The sequence below is a fragment of the Cavia porcellus genome, unplaced genomic scaffold (genome assembly GCF_034190915.1).
Source record: "Cavia porcellus strain 051 isolate PalLab524CR breed Dunkin Hartley unplaced genomic scaffold, mCavPor4.1 scaffold_1, whole genome shotgun sequence".
Classification (NCBI taxonomy): domain Eukaryota; kingdom Metazoa; phylum Chordata; class Mammalia; order Rodentia; family Caviidae; genus Cavia; species Cavia porcellus.
In genome coordinates this window covers 230192507-230204413 of record NW_026947484.1, presented here as the reverse complement: position 1 = coordinate 230204413, position 11907 = coordinate 230192507, and positions in this window count along the sequence as shown.

The window sequence follows — 11907 nt, the reverse complement described above, 5'->3', positions numbered from 1 at the left end:
TCCATTGTCTGAAGGGTACAAAGATAAATAAGGATATAATGAAAGAAGAAATGGAAATATATGCAAATTAAATTTCTAGACTTGAAAAATATGATATTTGAAATGAAAAGTATACTAGATGGGATTAACAGTGTATTAAACACTGTGGAGTAAAAACCCATCATTTTATTTAATTTTTTTACAATTTATTAAATCTTCACAGTGGCTCTAGATCAAAAAAATTATGAACCTTGCCTGAAAATCACCCTGCTGGAAAGCAAGAGAACTATAATTTTATCATTTCCCTCTCTCTAATGTTAGTACTTGTCCTTCAAAGAAAAGGTTCACCACCAACAAAATAATGGAATATTTCTGCAGCACTTTAAAATGTGTGTGCTTGCTTGAAAGACTTTTTTTACACAGATGAAGCTCCTCTAATAATTCTGTTAACCTACAACACATATAACACAGCACAGGCTACAAAAACTCATTTGTTTTTTTTTATCTTCATTTTTCATCTACAAAAACAATCAAACAATAAGGAATATACAGACATATTTGTACACTCTAAAATGTGACACAGGGTTAAACATTAGAAATCTTTATAAGCAATGGGGGAAGGACTTATTCCTAAGCTCTCATTTCCCCATTTTCTGTGCCAAATCCATAGCCTGGGAAACCCATGTCTCTTTGGACTGCCTTTAAATGACAATGACGTACATATAGGCATTTAATCAGAATTCTGAGGGCTCACTAAATGTAACCAGAGAGTTGCAATAAGCAAAAATCTGAACCAACCCAGATTTGTCTACCTGGGGCTCAAGATGTCTGAGAATGCACTGACCCATGTCAGGAATGGAATACTGGAGTCACACTGTCACCTTGACTAATTCACTTTATCTTAGCATCAGAAAAATGGGGATACAACTATCTACCTTGTGATGGCGCTACTTTGTAATGTTTGGGGGATTAAATGAGATAATAAAGGTTCAAAGAACTTAGCAATGTTGGCAAGCCTTCAGTCAACATTATCTTTCATTATTCTAGCAAAAGAGAAAGTTGAAACATCTTTTAAATGTGAGAGACTGAGTCTTGCAATCTGGAAGTTTTCTGGTCCAACCTGAATCTAAAGGAAGCACTGGTCTGAATCTGCATGCTAGCAGCAGCCTCATTTGAAACCCACCTTCGCCTCACTCACCCCCGCCCAGGCAGTTCAGAAGTTCACCTGTCACTCCACACTCCTTTCCATTCCATTTTCCCCCAGGGAAGCTTCACGAGATACTCAGGTCCATATTTGTAGGTTACCTGTACAAAATGAGGCATGGTTTAGTGGCTGTGCTAAATGCATGTGATACAGACATCTGGGTGAGACTTGTGCCTGCAACTGAGACCTTGCAGTAGAAAAATTAAAGGCCTGGACAGAGTTGGTGAGCAACTCTACCACTTATTCTTAAGATCTGTGGAACTCAAGACTAATCACCTAAGTTCTCTGTGCCTCAGTTTTTCAATCTGCAAAATGAGACCAATTTTCATACCAACAGCAGTGGTTTAAATGGTGCATGCCCAAAGGATACGTCCATCTGGGACCTCTGGAACCACCAGAGGCTGGGAGAGGTAAGGAAACGTTCTTCCTGAGAAACTTGAAGAACAGTGGAGTTCTGAAATCAAGATGCCTTGATTTCAGACTTCTTGCTTTGCAAGCAGTGAAAAAATGCTTGCTGTTTTGATGGGGTAATTTGTTACAGTAGCCTAGGAAATAAACATGCCTACTTCTGGCAGTGTTGTGTTAAGGAAGCCAATATTTACAAAGTAGTTATAATTTTATTTAGCACATAGTGCTATATAAATGTTAAATATATATAAAAAATAAAGTAAAAGTTATTGACATGAAAACAAATGTGGATGGAGATCTAGGGTAATAATATATGTGAACTGAGCTAAAAAACAATTTGAAACAATTAAAGGAAACTGATAGGCCATGAGGAGTCGGCTCCCAAGGAATTCCAGGGGCTCTTTAAGACTGACCCTATGAATTTCCTAACTTGAAGCTGTGCTCATGCTGCTCTCTATGCCAAAATATCCATTTTCAGTCAATGCCATTTGTCTGTGCAGCCTTTTCTGACTGCTCCCTAATCCGCCCAAAGTGAAAGTTTTTTCCCTCCTTCTGAGCTTTCTAAATGCAGAATCTACCTCTGAGCTCTCACGTTCTACTTCGCTTCCTCACCAGTTTCAAGTATGAGCTGTTTACAACCTTGACTATAAGCTCTCTGTAGCCAGGGTTCCTGTCTGAGCCTTCTCACAATGCTTACGTGAGCTCAAAAGATGAATGGAATCGTAGGGAGACTATTGGAAAGGAGCATGCCAGAGAGTGAAGCAGCAACTCAGAAAGGCAGAACCAGGACAAAGGCTTTCTTTGGCAATCCAAGGCTCAGGAAGGGGCTGTGGGCACAGCAGGGTTCAGCGGCCAACTGGCCGAAGGGTGATCCACAGGAAGAGGCTGGGAAGGTGCACTGGAAGTCACGAAAGTTAGACCCAACAGGTTATTTCAGAAAATAAAGGCAGAGTTACTAGGAGTTACTGAGGGCTGTAGCAAGCCCTAGAGGCTCTACCTACTTTAGCCCCATCCCCACCCCACTCAACACCAGGCATGGGTGCTACATCCACCAAGATAAGTCAAGGCCTTGGAAAGAACCTCTGAAAGAGGAGGCTGAACAGAAAGGAGCCCCACCTTGAGGATTCCTGTGAGAGTATAGGCACGGCCATCCACCAGTCCATTCTCCAGCCCCTCTCCTTCTGCAGAGAAAACGGAAAAGTCCTGGTCAATCCAGCAGCTTACTCCAGAAGTCAAGGTAGACCTGGGATGAACCTGGTTGAGGAAGGGCTTTTGGGGAGAGGCACAAAATCGTGGTGCAACGCATTCATTTTAAAACAGGCCGGAACTGAGGGCTTCCTACTCCAATTGCACATCCTCAGTTGTTGGAAATTGGATACATAAGCTCCCTGTGGGATGTTGACAATTAATAGTTGTTAAATCTCTTCTCTACACACTATTTGTATTCTACTGCTGGCTTGCCTGCCTTGAGGAGCCAGCTGTATTTTACCACCCTGGTTTGAACATCAGGATTGGATGGAGGTCCAGTGGCCCATGGAAAGGACGGAACAGAATGCTGTCTCTCTCTACCCCTCTCTCGCCCCAGAATATGCCTGGCAGCCAATAAGGGTTCTGCTGGTGGTGGCTTGGCTTAGGATGTGCCACAGGTTGCCAGGGGCTTCTGACTGGTTGATGGTCATTATTACCCCTCCAGTGAAGTCCACAAAGGCTTCAGACACCTGCCCAAACTGCAGATCTTCGTAAGAACCACAGAGCCTGTTCAGAGAAGAATAAACATGGGACATGAAGGCAAAGGATCTTTGTATGATATATGATGTGGCCCAAATGAGTTATGAACCCCTTACTTGGTTATTCTTTGGGTACATATTTGCTATTCCTTCCTTCTACCCTAAGATCAAAAGACTAAATATAATCCTGCAGGTCCTCATCCCATACACACCTTCGTTCATTAGAGAAAAGCAAAAATTCTGAGTGCTTGTTCAGAAGGAGTGACCCCTACAAAAAGACTCTTGAGTACATTCTCACTTCTGTATTGGTTGACAAACATCTCATACCCCATTTTTTGACCTGTCTTTTGGAACTCTCACACCCCCTCCCCCAGCTTCAAGATGGAGAAATGAAGAAAGAGAAGGCAAAGAGGACGATTCTGACGGTTGTCTTACTCGGCATAGGACTTTTCCAGAAGAGCTCCCCAGAACAAGTTCTTACAGGTAGAGGAAACAAAGACCAGTTGGCCAGCGTCATTCACAGGCAGATGGTCATCTGTCACCACAAGAACCCATTTCCCAAAGTGCCAGAACTGAGAGGCATAGAGACAGACAAGACAGACAGACTAGTGAAATACCATGACAAGATTGCCAGAGAAGATGATCAGTCCAGAGGCAAAGACACAGTTCTTCCTTCAGTCATATTTGCTATTTCCCCCCATCCCAGCACTGGACTGAAGGGTCAGGAGTACAGTCACCCAGAACTGGAAGATGCCAGCATACTTCTCAGTGAAACTCTGATCCCGGGGAACAACCCGACTCATGATGTCCTCATGTAAAGTCAGAGCTTGCAAAGCAACCAAGAACCAGCAGTCTCCTAAGCCAGACAGCACACTGGTGTTCACAAATCTATTGTACGTGCATATGCATTCTCCCAGCATTGGCGTGGATCTACAGAGGACTTCTTGCATGCAAGAAATGCTCAGTTCAAGTTATACCCTCTGGGTTCACAGTCTGGCTTAGTAGAATGAAATGGTATGTTGGGGAGGGAGCAGTGCAGTGGGAGAGGAACCCTGGCTGAAATCCAGACTTGAAATCAAGAACTGAGCTATCTTCCTGAAATAGCATTCAGCTTCCTGAATGCCTCTTCCTTGGGAACTGGAACCCAAACACAGTGATAACTCCTAAATTCTGCCTCTGGTTAATATTTTTCTGGAGAACCCTCTGCAGGACTCCAATTCTCTATGAGATGGGTGTCATTTCACATGTGCCTTCACTGATGGCCAGGAGTTGTTTCTATTTACTCTTAAAAACAAAAACAAAAACCACTGAGCTGATGCTAGCCCTGCCTGGATCCTAATGACTGGTGTTCCCAGAAGAAGTTACTGTGGGAACTGGAACAGAGTGAGCAGATTTCCTCAAACTCAGTTTAGATCCTCAGCTGGTATTCAGGACTATCCAGGAGCTGAGACAGGTGTGGCGTTCCCACCCATACCCAAAGGGCCAGTTTTTATGAGCCTCCAGCTAAGGGCAAAGCATGTGAAGACAGAGTCCAGGGTCTGCTGCTGAGTGACCATTGGTAACCCCCACACTGCTTCCTCAGGTGGACTCCCTGGATTTCTCCTGCCTTGCTCAGACTGGGGTACACATGGTCTGGTGTGGCTTACCTATAATTCCCTAGCACAGATCCATTCCCTTGGCCTCGGCAGAGTACAACTGAGGCTTTCTGTGCAGCTCCTGGTGGGACAGACAGAACAGTCATTTTGATCTTGTTCTTGGAAACTCTTGGAGCCACAGTAACCATGCTTTCTCATCTCTGAAACATACCTCAAGGGACAAAGACAGAGAGTGTACGATACCAGCGCTGCTCCAGAAAATCAGGATATAGATTCTGTCTGTTGCATTTTTCACTCCTTCTTGTAGTAAGTCAGAGTCTTAGAGAACTCTGTATAGATAGTGAGAAATGTCTTTTCTTGCAGTTCCCATTAAACATAGTCTCTAGGGATTCTCATTTTTCCTGGAGATTTTGTTCTGTTTCCTCCCTCCTGTTCCTCCTCCTCACTCCCAACCCCTGAAGGGATGGCGTGTTTGGCGTTTCATGCTGAGATGTGGGCTGGGTGCCCAAGAGCAGATGTGACTAAATCCCTGCTTTTTGCATGGAGACAGTTCCCTCGGGGTCAGGTGTGTGATGGTCTCTATGCAGACACCATCCAAGGCTTTCTAGGAGAAGCCGAATCCTGCTGCCATCTAGTTTAGTGGATCTGCTTGGAAATCTCACACATGGTGGGGATTTTTCATAAGTCTGTGGCTATAGGCAGTGATGGAGATGTCAAAATAGTCAACAAAAAAGAGAAGAATCCATAGCATAGGTTGACCTCACTCTGTTCCCTAATCTTAGTCCAAACAGCATGTATATCATCTTTTTTGAGGAAGATGGATTACATTCAAAGAAACTGCCCAGTGAAAGGAATCACTGATACACAATGAAGAATACTTTTTAAAGTAATTAATAGTTTATTAATTTACGTGTTTCATGATCCTGTCTTGGGGAAGAGGATGAAAGATGATCTCTCAGGAAGATAGTCAGGACCCGCTGTCTCTCTTGGATGATATGCCAAACAGGACACTGATATGCTTGTGGTTGCATTTCTGGGTAAATTTCCAGACAGGTTTAAAGGAAGAGCTATATTTTAGACCTCTCCCAACTTGTCCATCTGGAAAATAGGAATGTAGGAACATACCCAGTTCCCATCTCATGAAAATTAAAGACAAAGAATAAGACCTGGTATGACATTGTGAAATATGTACACTTGGGCTTCCTCCTATCTTCTGAAAACTCATACTCTATGGAATGATATGTCTTTTTTGTATGCTAATGAGATGACTGGTGGCTAAGTCCCCCTAGAGAGCTTCAGGATGATGGCTGGTCCCTGAATGACTAAGGGTCTCACCCTCCTTAATACATGGAGAAAGGTTGAAGATTGAGCTGCTCATTTATGGTCCATGATGAAGTCACTCATGACTATGAAGCTTTCATACAAACCCAATCAAGACTATGAAGCCTTTATACAAATCCAGAAGGCTTTGGAGTACTTCTGGATAGCTGAGCACATGCACATAGAAACTCCACACCCTTCCCCTATACCCCTTCCTATCTTTTCCATTTATAATATCCTTTTCCTTTATAATATCATTTATAATAAACATAAGCAAAGCGTTTCCATGAGTTCTGTGAAGCTTTCTAGTAAATTAATAGAACCTAAGGGGAAGGTCACAGGAATTCTCTTTTTTTGTTGCCAGGGGTCAGAAATAAAGATCACAACATGGGACTTATGATTGGCACAGGAAGTAGGAATAATCCTTTGGGACAGAGCCCCCAAGCTGTGAGATCTGATCTACCTCGAGGTAGACAGAGACAGAATCAGACTGAACTAGATGTCACCCATTGTGTGGCATGCAGGAGACCCTCATGCATATCTGCTGTCACAAGTGTGTGATATGTTAAGTGGAGATTAGGGAGCAAGAAAAATACTTTGTTTTTTCCTATATGTCTTAGACCTGGCATCCCAGGGCCCAAGCCCTAGGCAGTGTCACATTTCAGGCATGTTGTCAGCCCTTCCCTGGCCCTTACCGGGGGGTCACCTCCACTGGAGGTGTCCAGGTAGCTTCTGCAGCAAAGGCCCACTGCCAATGGGCCTTTGCTCCTCTCGGTGGCCAGGAAGCTGCTGTCTTTGGAGAGGCAGTGGTCCCTCAGGCAGCAGTCCAGCTGTGCCTTGTAGTTCTGCTGGGGGAGCTGCAGAGAGGCCCACCTAGAGTCCTTCTGCCCCAGCTTCCATCTGCCTCGGAGAAGTGGACAGAGAGACAAGGCCGATGTGGCTGTGCCCCCCAGAGACCTCCCGGATGCTCTGAAACAAAGATTAGAGGGTCAATTGTAGAGAATGCGCAAGGGGAAATGAGCAAAGACAAAGTGGAAAAGAGAAGCGGGCGCTGAGGCTCAGCCCTCTGGGCTCATGGTGCTGTGCCTGCCCAGGCAGTGGCAGCTGGGTTGTCTCCTGCTCAGTCAGCTGCTATTGCTCCGTGGGCTTTTGTGCCTTCCACTGGGAGAGGCAGACAGAAGCACTTTGGCAGATGAACAAGACTTTCATTTTTATATCCAGGCTCAAAAGGGAAAACCATGGGGCATAGCGACTCCAGACTGACCCAACCAAAAGTGTATAGCTTATGAGGCATCTTCAGAATATGCAAGGCTCTGTCTCCTAACGTCACACATCAAGTGGCATCTTGGTTGCACTCTTCATCAGGCCCCTTCATGAATGCATGTCTAGGCTCATTACCACCTTATGTCTGCAGCTAGGAGTGTGAGTTTTATTATGCTAATAATGTGAAGGCAAGTACTGGACAGGTTACTTTAATGAACATTCTATGCATGCATTTGTCCCTTACCACCTGGAATTTATTCCTCATCATCTAAGAAAGTTCCAGATTGGGTTTTAGGGCAGGGTAGATCACCCCCCTGCCTTGGTGGGCTTGAGTATCATGATTTTCCTTGGCTCTGGCTTCTTAAGTTCTCGCTGACCTCACAGTCTTGAAGGCTGAGTTGACTTGCCATCTTCCTGATTCCTTAATTTTATAGCCATGAAGACTGGCCTTTTTGGTCAGCCCTTAACACAGGGCTGTCCTCACTGTCTGAGTCTCCCCTTGGCTGCCAGCTGTTGCCACCTAGCTCCTTCCTTGCAGCTACACACAATGCCAAACTCTCACTTCAATGTCTTATTTGCTCTGCAAAATCTCCTCCCACATTCTCTTCAAAATGAACTTTTCCCTTGACAATATTTTTTTCTTTTGGCAAAGTAGAAAAACTCAGATACACACATAGTGGTGAATACTAACCGTTGCTTCTTCTCTCCCTTTTCTTATTAACAGAATTCTAGCTTTGATCACACGACTGAAAATTATTTCCTGGGATTTTTTTTTCCCAAACTGATTGGCTACTTTATCTAGTTTTAGCTGATGAAATGAAGGCCTACTAGGTGAGGCTTTTGGAAAACTGAGTTTCCCAACAAAAAGAAATAGGGTCAGCCAGCTGACACCACTTTGATATTTAACACACTTCTTATTGGAAGATAGGTGTGATGTGTAGGCTGGAGCAGTTGTGTTGGGACAACTCGGAAAAGCAATGACATGCTCGAAGAAGTTTGGATCTTGATGGCTTCTTTGAACAAACAACCTTGCCTCTTCACTTCTTAATACATGAGAAGGATAAACTTCCACTTACTCAAGCCACTGGAGTGGTTAGAAGTCTGGGGTATTCTGTATGTCAGTATATGCACCACCATAGCATTGTCCACTGAGACACAAAGGCGTGCAAAACTCTTACACATACTGTTAGGGAGCAGAGAGCCCCTCATCCAATGACTACTCACATACTTCTGAAAGCCAGTGGGGCCTCACCAACTCTAATGTTCTAGCATAGCCTTGAACCCCTGCATCTGCTTTTTGTTCAGTTATGATTAGTTAGTTCAATGATCGTATAGTCTCTATCATTTATATGCTTATCCACTTATAATTTTTAAAAAATCAAAGTTATAAGTGCTTATAAATGTAGTGGTTTTTAACATAGCAATAGGATTCTCTCATCAAACAAAATCCTACAGAGACCAAAGCCTGGAGATCTGAGTTTGCAGTTTGGACCAACCATAATGTATTTTTGCAAACTTTCTCATTTTACGATTTGAAAACCATTAACTTTATCTAATCATCTCATTTTCCTGGGATTAAAACTGAATCCAAATTATCCACTAATAATTTTACTAGGGATTTGCCATCAACCAGGCGTGAACTAGGTACCATTTGCTATACAGTTCCCACCCTCAGAGTGGAAAGCAAATGTTCTTCTTGGTACTACACAGGAAGATTTCATCAGAACCAAGACCCAGGGCCCTGAGTCCCATAACAATGCCCAGCCATCAGTGCCAGCATTTGCCTGGCGTGCCTAGCACAGCACTTGGGCACAATGGGTGTATACTAAAAGCAGCCAGAAAGCATGTCTGTACCAAGCGTGAGTGCTCCCTGTGGCTGTGGGAATGATCTAGGGTCTTCTCTCTACGTCAAGATCATGTCCATCCTCCAAAGACCAACCTGAGCACCTCCACCAGGAAGCCTTTCTTGAGTGCCCGTTCCTCCGAGTCCCTTTGTTCTGTCCATCAACCCACTGCCTATGCAGCTGTGTCACACTGTCCTCAAATTTTTTCTCAAACTGTCACTATTGGGAGACCTGTATTCTTTCTGGTTCTTCACAGATACTTAATGGAAATGAATTAATAAGTCATAAAATTTTAAAGGCATACAACCCCTTTAAAAAAGTTTTAGATTCTATAGAAAAAAAATCACAGAGTCAATTGTTTTCAGAATCCTAAACACTAACCCGCAGGTCTGTAGCAGCTCAGCACACTGAGGGGCCAGTGGTGAAATGGCCCTGTCTCAGATCCACTTTGAGCTCTGCTCCGTGTGATTTATGCATGCAGCCTCCTCTACCTAATGCATACTTTTTTTAATCCTTGTGGGATTAACAGTGGTGGAATGTGGCTTGCTCACACCCTTTCCTCTCCGTGCACTGGGGACACCCGATTCTTGGTTATGTGTCACAGACACAAGCACACTCTCCAAGCCTTGGTTCTTCTAACCCAGGTTACAGGAACTCGAAAGCTGTTACTTACCTCTTGTCCTTGAGCTTCTCTTCCTAATACAGACAGCTTGGCCTCCAGCTTCTGGAGTTTCTTCTATCATATGTACATTTGTAAACAAACACAGGGCTACATAAAGGCAAGGTCATATATCTTTGTCTCTTCAAGCCTGAACAGCAAGCCTTACTGATCATGATATAACAAATAACTTCAGAGCTGACCAGGCTTCTAAATGCAGGTGACACTCAGATTCCACCCAGAACCTCTCTTTACAAGCAAGGTGCCTCGAGGACTCAAAGGACACAATACCCAGTACAGGGTCCTCTCACCCTGCAAATTTCAGAATGAGGCCATTCATATGCACTAATACCTTGTTTTAAAGTAAGTATTCTTAAGTCACTTCCCAGAAATCTAGGCCCAGATGTGGATGGCTGGCAATTCTGGAGTGTCTCTTGTATATGACTAGCTATGAAGGAAATCAGCTCATTCCTAGATTGGCTGAGTTCTCTTTGCCCAGGGCTAGATGGGTCTCGGTCATATTTGGAAATTGGTTTTGACTACTGGAAGTGAACAGTGTTGGACAAGCCCATAAAATAAGGGTATGACAAGTGGGCAAGGGAAAATAGTAGGGGAGAACTCTCTGGGGCAGGAGATATGAGAGCATGCAGCCTAGGGGCGTCCTGCTCTTACCCAGGAGCTCTTTCCTAACTTCCTAGAGGAGCCAGACTGTTTTATAGTATCCTCATTTCAAATTTTATTTTATGAAAAAGTAAGACAAAATTTCATTACCAAATAATAAGAGAAAAACAGCAGTTGACATACTTTATCGTTTTCTTCAAAGCAGTTACTCGGAGTACAAGACATTGTACCAAAAAGATTCTTACAAAGAAGAAACAAACAATGACTGTAAGGAGAGGAAAATAACTTCTCTCTCCCCTATAAGTTTATTTGCTTCTGAACAGGAAATATTTATCAGAGGAAAACTGGTAGGAAAAAAAGAAATTAAAAATCACCCACAATACCACGACTCAGAGGCAACAATTTGTTACAACTTTTAGAGAACATTTATTTTTTATTTTTTATTTTTAAAATTTTTTCGTGGTAACGGGGATTGAACTCATGACCTCACGCTTGCGAGGCAGGCACTTATGCTGCTGAGCTAAATTACCAGCTGAGAACATTATTTTTAATTATATTTTTATGCAAGTGAGATGGTGAGATATTATACATTATTTTATACCTTTTTTCAATAATGAAGATGTTCATCAAAAATAAAATATATGAAAACATATTTAGGAGAACCACCAGTGTCTCCTGAGATCCGTGCCATGTTGGAACTTAGGATACTGGGAAACCAAGCAAGCAGCTCCCCTCCTTGGTAAGCAGCTGTCTGCCGCTCTTTCAGGGGGAGAACCACTAGCGGCTCCTGAGATCCACACCATGTTGGAACTTAGAACACTGGGAAACCAATCAGCCTGCCTCCATTAAGCAATAGTGAGCTACCCGTGCATGGGCTTAGAGTCAAACATCCCACTTCTCCTGTCCCCCTTTAGCAAATGGGAACCAGAGATCTGAGCATCTCTTGGGAGGCTGACCCTATGCAATACAGCAAATAAGGAGGATTTCCTTCTACCATCTTTTTGAAGGCAAACATTTTTACTATTGTTTTGCTTTATTCTGATTAATAGTACTGTTTTATTCAATATTCTGTTTTAATAAGTTCTATAATGTTCTGTACTTCATTTTATTTTGCTATGCATGATTGAAAGAACAACTATTGTGATGATAATGAGGTATACTGTGATACCTATTGCTGTTATCCCGGTAACCTCCTGTGAAGTTCTGTACCAATTTCACCAGTGTCTTAATTGGCTTTGTTCTGTCTTGTATTTTACTACCTTCAAAATAATAAAAAAGAAAACATTTA